Source organism: Mus caroli, chromosome 7 (genome assembly GCF_900094665.2).
Source record: "Mus caroli chromosome 7, CAROLI_EIJ_v1.1, whole genome shotgun sequence".
Lineage (NCBI taxonomy): Eukaryota > Metazoa > Chordata > Mammalia > Rodentia > Muridae > Mus > Mus caroli.
This window is the reverse complement of record NC_034576.1, coordinates 125144499-125153964: the sequence shown is the minus strand read 5'-3', so window position 1 is coordinate 125153964 and position 9466 is coordinate 125144499. Positions and strand designations below refer to the sequence as shown.

Here is a 9466-nt window from a genome sequence, read left to right as displayed (position 1 = left end):
TCTCTCTCTCTCTCTCTCTCTCTCTCTCTCTCTCTCTCTCTCTCTCTCTCCTCCCTCTGTGAGATTTTTCAACCTGACTGTCCTCTACCAGATACTTGGTCCCAAGCAGCTAAGTGTTCCTGGAGACAAGTGCAGACTTTAAGCACGCCTCTCTGCTCTTCCTACTCATTTTACCCTGCGACCCTCACTACCTGCTTTAGCACACTCGCTTCTCCCTCTTCAAGATGACCTGTATCTCAATCACATACCACTAGCTGCATGGCTCCTACACTAAACTGCCTCTGTCCTTTCCCTATTCCCACCCCCTAAAGCCAACGTTCTTTGTGCCCCAGGACCTTTGTGTATGCTGTTCTGGTATGAAAATAGAAGCAAACTGAGTTCTATCTGGATTCAATTTCATTTTAGGGAAACATCTCAAAAAGATCCTTGGACATTCTCAATAATAGTGAGAAGAGGAGACCTTGCAGGGCTACGTCCATCTCACCCTAGACCTCTAAGAGCTTTACCAATCAAGTACACAGACCCTTGTTTGTTCTAAGCATAAAACACTGCATGACCAGGATAAGTTCATCCCTATGCACAAAATGGCTTCATGGTACCTCTGGGCTTCTGTTCCTCCCAATATTATAGAGGCATGTGTGTGTATATGTGAGCGTGCATGAGCATATGTGTGTGTGTGCTTACAGGTGTACACGCACGTGGATCCTGTTGGGTGTGTTACCTTGATCACTCTCCACCTTTAACTTTTGGACAAAGTTTCTCACTGAGCCTGAAGCTCATCCATTCATTCAGCTGGACTCGTTGGCCAATGAGATCGAGGCATCTGTCTGTCTGTACCCCACCCACACCCCACTCCCCTGCCATCCTCCAGAGCTGGGGTCATAGGAGTGTGTCATCAACCCCGGTTCTTTACACAGGCTCTGAGGATCTGAACTTGGGCCCTTAGGCTTGTGAGGCAGGCACTTGTTGACTGAGGCATCTCCCCAGCCCCCAGCTTATCTGCTTGAATTCATGTAGTCAGTCTGGAAAATAAATAGGCATAGTATTTTGTAAGTTCCCCAGTCAAGGAGTACATCTCCACTCCGGTCCTGACTCTAATTTGTTTAGGCCAATGGGGCAGCGGCAGCAGCAGTAGCGCAGGTAGCTGTTTGAGAATGGCTGCAGTTTGAGGTTTCCCTCTCTGGCTGCTGCTGGGATCTAGCCATCTCATGAAGACTGGATATGGAGATGCACAGACCAGACAATTTATTTATTTTTTTTTCTGCTTTATTTTTTGAGAGTTTCATACATGTATATAATGTGTTGTATTCTTATCCACTCCTTATCCCATTTCCTCTGACCCCTTCTTTTTCCCAGCTCACCCCATTCTATTTTCATGTCCTCTGTGTGTGTGTGTGTGTGTGCTGTTTGCATACATCTTATCCAGTCACAGTTGCTGTGTGCTTACAACTGCAAGGGCCACGCCATATCCAGATGATAGCATATCATAGCACCCCCACCATCCTCTAGCTCCTTCCCACCCACTGGGCCTTGGAGGGAGTGACACAGATGTCCTGTTTCAGGCTAAGCACGCAGCAGTCAATTTTCCCCACCAGTCTCTGCATCATCCGAGATGCACGGGTAGAGGCCTGATCATTCAGTGCCCCCGCATCCACCAGTCCCTGATCACGACCTCTACTCCCAGCCAGCCTACTGGAGACCTAGTTGGACAAGCCAGTCCTGCCAAGTGCAGTGCTGCCCCTGCCGTGCCAGCTGCAGTGGCTGACTCCCAGAACAAAGAGCTACAAACGATCCTATTTGTAAGCTACCACTTTGGAGGTGGTTTGCAACCCAACACACACTGGTTCGTTTCATGGAGGTTTTTTCTCATGCTGAGAATCCAGTTCCCCACTTTCACCTTCCATGGTGGCTCATCAACCCTGGGATGAGACCTAAGACCCCCCCCCCCAAGCAGGTCTACAACAGAGCCCTTTGCCATCAGGAACACCCCAACTGGCACCGGCACATCCATGCACCCTGCTCAGTCTACAGGTTTCTCATGAGACTGACTTGGTCCCCTAGCCAGGCCTTTGCCCCTGCCTCTTCCTCTGGTTGGAGAGCTCTTCTTGACTTTCTTCTTGCTCACTCTGACTTAGATCACATATTACCAAGGCCACCTCTGACCACATTTCATCTATCCCCACTTCTCGCCTGAAATCGGTCTTCTATATTTTCCGGGTACCCTGTTATTTCATTTCTTAGCAAATAGCCTGGTCTGAAACAACAGAATGCTTTATGCAGTGACTTGCTTAATCTGTGTAAGAACAGGGTGTTTCTATTTGTGCACTAATTCAGCCTCAAGCCTGCATGGTACCTGTTGCATGGTAACTGTTGGCTGGTTTTGTTTTGTTTTTTGGTTTTTTGGTTTGGTTTTGTTTTGTTTTGTTTTGTTTTGTTTTCTGTTTTTTAGCAGGTTATCATGATGGTTAACTGTGTAGGCCCTAGGTAGAAAGTCCTGGGGCCCAAATCCCACCTGGTCATTTACTAGTTGTGTGACCTTAAGCAAGTAAGCTAACGGATCATTCTGTGCCTCGGTTTCCCTGAGGGGCTAAAGGTGACACTCTCTTTCTGAGCTGACAGGGAGTTCTTTCTTACTGAACAGAAAGCTGCAGGTCTGCACCTACCCACTTACCTTGTGCCTACAAAGGTCGCCATGATGGGATTCTCATGGGATTCACAGCAGCTTCCCCCAAGGCCAGTTTCTCAGCCAACTCTGCCTCCATGTGCAAAGGTGTGCCCTCAGACTCACAGCAAGCTCCGTGAGCCGCCCTGTGTGTGGCACCTGAGACTCTGGCCCTGCCTGCTGCCTTGATGTCTCCCTCAAAATCAAATATTTGGAGGTCGTAGAGATTTGCCTCCTGATGGCTGTCACCCTGCCTCCTGTCACCTGATGAGCCCAGCTGGGTTGGCATCTGGGGTTAACAGATAACCTTTTCAGACAAACCCAATGGCAACATCATCTGGGTGAAGAAAAAGCTGACAAGGGACCTTAGGACATCCCCAATGACCAAGTCCTGGCCTCTTCGTTCCTGGGCACAAACGATATACAATCTAGGTATCCAAAACAAAAACAAACAAACAAAAAAGATTTTAAAAACAAGATGAGAGGTGCGGCGCAGAAAGAGAGGGAGAGAGAAAGAGAGAGAGGGAGGGAGAGAGAGAGGGAGAGAGAAAGAGAGAGAGGGAAAGAGAGAGAGAGAGAGAGAGGAGGGAGGGGGAAGGGGGCTCATGAAAAGGGGCAGAGAAGAACAGGATGAGAGGTGGAGAGGCTTAGAGGAGGAAGAAGAAGAGTGGCAGGAGACAGACTGGGGACAGGAGGAGACACGCAGTTGCTTGGTCCACCCAGCAGAACCCAGCTTCGCAGGACAGGGCCCAGAGCTTAGCTCCCCAGAGCCTCGGGTGCTCCCCACTCCCCCCCCAGCTCCCTTCTACCCTACCCTGGGAGGGTGTCCTGTGCATGTTAATGAGACAGTTGAAGACAGCTTCCCAGATAATTGTTAAAGTGTTCAGTAACTTACCAGGCTGATAGTCAGAGGACTGCAGAATGATGGGGGGGACGGCTCCTGGGGTGGGGGCAGCACAGGGGCCTGGTCTCCAGGTACCCGGAGCTCACAGGCTGCAAAACGAAGAAGGGTTTTCCATTCGGTCAGGCACCAACGCAAAGGTAGAGAGAGAGCCAGACCAAAAGGCAAAGGGAAGGAGGGGAACCTGCGTGTGTTTTTGTATTTAAATTGTTTTTGAGCCCACGTAGCCCTGGGAGTCACATGCCGCCTCCAACATCACCGGAGCCATCACATGATACAGGTCCCCCATCATGTGATGAGAAAAATCTGCCTAACTTCAGGCCCCCCACCCCCACCCCTGCTCACAGACTGACAGACGAAGTGTTTCTAGAAGAGCGCCCCCCCCCCGCGCCGCCCCAAATCAGTGACAGAGGGAGGGATGCAGATGGGGGAGTCTGAGCCCACGCAAGGCTGATCTTGATGAATTGTTAATGTGCCTCTCTCTCCTAAGCCCTGAGACTTGGAGCCATGCCAGCCTCATTTGAATTCCAGCCTTGAATAACCAAGTGTTGCCACCGCTGCCCCAGCAAATGCAGGGCGCTTGAGCTCACACCATCCTGCCTCGTTGTGGGGAGCTTGATGGCTGCCTTCCCTACCCACAGCGTCCGAACCGACCGCGTCACTCTAACAGTGGAGGTGGAAGCGGCGGGGGGTACTGGGGCGGTGGCGGTGGGGGACCTGCAGAAGAGGAGCCCGCTGCAGCCGAACCTTCTAGTCCTTCGTCCCACCCCTCAGCCGCAGTCTGAGTCAGATGGAGCCGGCTGGCTCTCTGATTACAACGTCTCCTTTTATACTTGGTTCTGGGACCTCTGTGGGTGGAGACCTTCGTATTCTTCTGTCTGTCGCCCTCTCCTCATACCCATTCCCGAATCAAGCCACAAATTGTGTTTAAAAATCTCCCGCCTAGCTGCTTCCCTTTGTGCTCATTTATTCGCACACTCTGATCCCTCTTTCCGTACAAGCTCCTTCTCAGGGCGCCTATTCCGCTGCACACACACACACACACGCACACGCACACACACACCGAGGTGGGACAGAGGTTATGGTGTGGAGCTCTGTCCTTGGCATGCATCTGGTCTGTTCCAAGGCAACAGAAACCCAGACAGATGTGTCAGATCCCAGTGCCAGAACCACACAAATGCAGAATGAAAACCCTCTATTAGCCCAGCCTGAAGACTCGGCTTCTGCCCCCACCCCATCTCTACCCCCAAACTACTCAACAGAGGAAACATCCTCTGCACCCCACAACACACAATCACCTGCTTGCTTTGTTTTTTCTCTGCTTTGATTTACAAGTCAACTGGAGATGCCACCCTCCTCCCCCACTCCCACCCCACCCCCACCACTCCCACCCCCAGTGTTAACATTAACCTCTGATTCTTTTTTTGTTTTGTTTTGTTTTTTGTTTTTCGAGACAGGGTTTCTCTGTGTAGCTCTGGCTGTCCTGGAACTCACTCTGTAGACCAGGCTGGCCTCGAACTCAGAAATCCGCCTGCCTCTGCCTCCCAAGTGCTGGGATTAAAGGCGTGCACCACCACGCCCGGCTTAACCTCTGATTCTTACCCACAGGTAAGAGCAGGTGAACAGGTGGGCTACTCTCCTTGGGGGCAGTGTGACCTACTGTCACTTGGTAGTTCAAGAGATCGTGTGGAAGACCAGATGGTCAACAATATCAAACACCTCCGAGGAAGGAGTCTGCTTCCAACCAGAAGTTTTTGTCCAGGCTGTTCTCTATAATGAGAGCAGAGGAGGGGGTCTGTGGAGAAACGCATGGCTGCCCACCAAGTCAGGTTCCGTAAGGACATATAGTATATATCCCACAGACCCTTTCTAGGCTGCTGTTGGTAGGGATATAGACCTGTATAGTTCTCACACTTGAGTTTATATAGCTGTCTTCTTCAACACAGAGGCCCAAGCCATCAGAGAGAAATTCTGTGTAAATAGAATCGACACTCTTATAAATGGGCTCTCAAAATAGGAAGAAGAGACTGCAGAAAACTGGGGTGCTCAGCATGACCGCTAGCTGGTGTCCATCTTGACATTTTGGTGGGAATATGGCTGTCTTAGGGCATGGGAGCTGTAAATAGTACCAGAAAAAGAAAGTCAAGTCTTGTGCCAGTGGACATCCACAGCAACTGGAGACCCTTAGCATATTTTCTTGCCCATGTGTGTATACATCTGCCTGTGTGCCTATTTGCCTGCAGGTGCACACGGAGACCAGCAATTAACATGGGACCTCTTCCTCAATTGCTCTCCATCTTAGTTTTTGAGACAGGGTCTCTCATTGGACCTGCAGCTCATGGATGGCAGGGCTAGCTGGCCAGCATGCCTTAGAGATCTGCCTGGCTTTGTCTCCCTAGCTCTGGGACTACGGTTGTACTCCCCTAACTGACAGCGAGATTTAAACTCAGATCCCACTTGCATGGTAAGTACTTTACGAACTGAACCCCAGCACAGTACTGCACCCTCAGTAGAAAGGTATGTGATCCATTACTTTTGTGTGTCAGCTTGCCTAGACATGGCGTATCCAGTGTAGATATTATTTCAAGGTAAATTAGTAGGAGTATTTATGGCTGAGATCATCATTTTACTCCCCTGAGACAGACTCTCAGTATGTAGCCCAGGCTGGCTTTGAACTCTTGATATTTCTGCCTTGGTCTCCTGAGTGGTGGATATGTGGCATCACAGCTGACAGAGTTTAATGCTCTGACTGAGCCTCTCAGCCGTATGCTTTCTCCTTCCTGATGTGAATGGACTTCCTTCAGTCCTGTGAGGGCCTGAATGGGTGAGAGACAGTAGAAGAGGGATCTCTCCCTTCGTTGCCTGCCTATCTGTCCTAATTAGTTCTCTAGTGCTATGATAAAGACCCTGGCCACAAACAACATGGGGAGAAAAGAGCTTATTTGGCTTCAATATCCTGATCAGAGTTCATCATAGAAGAACATCGGGATAGGAGCTCAAGGCAGGAACCAGGAGGCAGGAACAGATGCAGAGACCGCAGAGGGATGCTGCCTGCTATTTTCAGGCTCACTTAGCCTGCTTCCTACCCAGGGGTGGCACCCCCACTCACCACCACATTGAGCTGGACCCTCCCATATCAATCATCAATCAAGAAAATATACCACAGGCTTGTCCACAGGGCAACCTGATGTCGGCATCTTCTCTGTTGAGGTTCCTTCTTTCCATATGATTTGTGTCAAGTTGAAAAACAGAATACTGACTAACACACTGCCTGAGCTTAGTACATCTCATCTCCAGCTTGCACAGTGCCTACCTGGTCCTCAGGCCTTCAGACTCAGACTGAACTCTATGGCTGGCTTCCTGAACTGCCAGATTACAAGCAGCAGGCTGAGGGGCCTCTCAGCTTCTCTACCTGTAGGACTTGGCTCCTCATGCTCTCGCCACCCCTCTGCTGATGCTATTACTCTGAAGAACCTAACAACCTCAGAAAACATCAAAAGTTTACCTGAACTCTGGGTCAAAAAAAAAACAAAACCCCAAAACAAACCAAAAAACCTTCCATGATGAGGCTGGAGAGATGGCTCAGTGGTTAAAGCACTGACTGCTCTTCCAAAGGTCCTAAGTTCAATTCCTAGCAACCACATGGTGGCTCACAACCATCTATAATGGGATCCAATGCCCTCTTCTGGTGTGTCTGTAGACAGCAACAATGTACTTAGACATGTAAAATAAATAACTAAATCTTCTTTTAAAATCTTCCATGATTATTAATAACCAAGTGGGTTTGTTTGATACTTGAATATATACTACTTTTATAACCCAGACATAACAAAAATAAGGAATGGGGGCTGGGGAGATGGCTCAGTGGTTAGCAGCACTGGCTGCCCTTCCAGATGACCCTGGTTCAGTTCCCAACACACACACAGTGGTCACAAACATAGGTGACTCCAGTTCAAGGAGATCCAATCCCATGGGTATCAGTCACACACGTGCTGCACAGGTCATACATGCAGGCAAAACACTAATACACATACCATAAAATGAATAAATGTAAAATATTTTAATGAGGAATAATCTTTACCAATTGTACACGAATAGAAGATTACTATCTAAGATAAAGAACTAAAAACAACTACCAGCACCAGCACCAGCAACAACAACAACAGCAACAGCAACAACAACAACAACAATAACAACAACAAAATCCAACCAAACAACCAAACAAAATTTAAAAAAATCTCTGGACATCAAGAAACAAAATAACACAATTAAAAACTGTTTACAAATCTAAACAGAATTCTCAAAAGATGAAACACAATTTGCCAAGAAACATATAAAGAAATGTTTAACATTCTTAGTCATTGGTGAGATGCAAACCAAAACTACTTTAAGATTTCATAGTACACCAGTCAGAACGGCCAAGATCAACAAAACACCATGCTGGCAAGGATGTGGGGTAAGGGGGACACCTGACCTTTGCTGGTGGGAGTGCAAACTTGTACAGCCACAATGTAAATAATTGTGGTGGTGGAAGCTGGGAATAGCTCTACCTCAAAAGCCAGCTACATCACTCCTGGGCACAACAAAGGACTCTGTATCCCGCTACAGAGGCACTTGCTCAACCATATTCATTGTGGCTCTGCTCATCATAGTCAGAACTTGCAAACCGCCTAAATATCTGTGAATGGATAAATGGGTAAGGAGAATATGGAACATTTACACAGTGTAATATCATGAGAGTCTCAGGTAAATGGGTGGAGCTTGAAAAAAGTCATCCGGAGTAACCTAGATCAAAAACTACAAATATGCCGGGCGGTGGTGGTGCACACATTTAATCCCAGCACTTAGGAGGCAGAGGCAGGTGAATTTCTGAGTTCGAGGCCAGCTTGGTCTACAAAGTGAGTTCCAGGACAGCCAGGGCTACACAGAGAAACCCTATCTCGAAAACAAACAAACAAAAACAAAACAAAACAAAAAACCACCCTACAAATATGGTATGTATTTGCTTATATGTAGATGAGGGCTGCTAAGACTTGGATAAGCAGGCTACAATCCATATGACCACAGAGATTATGTCTATCCCTGGAGTGTGTGTATAAGGGATGCTCCCTGGGAAGGGGAAATAGAATAGATAGAGGTGGGGGAGGGGGCACTGGAATGGGAGAATCAAACAAGAGGGGGAAGGACGAGGGGCAAGGGAGGGTATATGGAGAGAGACAGTTAAAATTAAGGGCCATTCAAGGGGTCCTGTAGAAACCTAACACAGTAGAGGCTTCTTAAAATATATGCATATATGAAAGAAATCTAAATGGAGTCACCAAGCAATGAGGGAATAAAGCTGCATCCAGACATCTCTTGCCTTCCACTGGAAGCCCCAGGCCCAGGAATGGGTCACATCTAATCATGTCGTTGGCCAAAAGGGGTCCATGAAACCCCCTAACAACACAGGCTACCACCAAGCCTATTGGTTTCTCCCCACAAACTGATGAGGCCCTCCTACTGAAGGCGATAGCTATATAACTCACTGAGCACAGAGAAGTCGAGCTGCTGTCTACCCAGAGCCTTTGCCCCTACTGACTAATGTTCAAGCTACCGGAGATACTCTCAACACTGCAAAAATAAATGGCAACTCAGCTATAAGCCTTTCCGTCTTATTTTTAAAAAATGCCTGTTTTTTTTTTAAAGATTTATTTATTATATGTAAGTAAAATGTAGCTGTCTTCAGACACTCCAGAATAGGGCGCCAGGTCTCGTTGCGGATGGTTGTGAGCCACCATGTGGTTGCTGGGATTTGAACTCTGGACCTTTGGAGGAGCAGTCGGGTGCTCTTACCCACTGAGCCATCTCACCAGCCCTGTTATTTTTTAAAGAGACATTAAAGGCATAGGTGAGAGGGATCAAGA

At 48.2% G+C, this 9466-nt stretch overlaps 1 long non-coding RNA gene across 1 annotated transcript in view; it reads right to left on the bottom strand.

The window, feature by feature from the left end:
- The window catches only part of LOC110297495, a 35081-nt gene extending 31269 nt beyond the window's left edge, over positions 1-3812 (bottom strand). Inside the window, exon 1 of the long non-coding RNA XR_002378291.2 lies at positions 3558-3812. This is a non-coding gene — a long non-coding RNA (uncharacterized LOC110297495). The remainder of the gene's footprint in view (positions 1-3557) is intronic.
- Positions 3813-9466: the final 5654 nt, after the last annotated feature.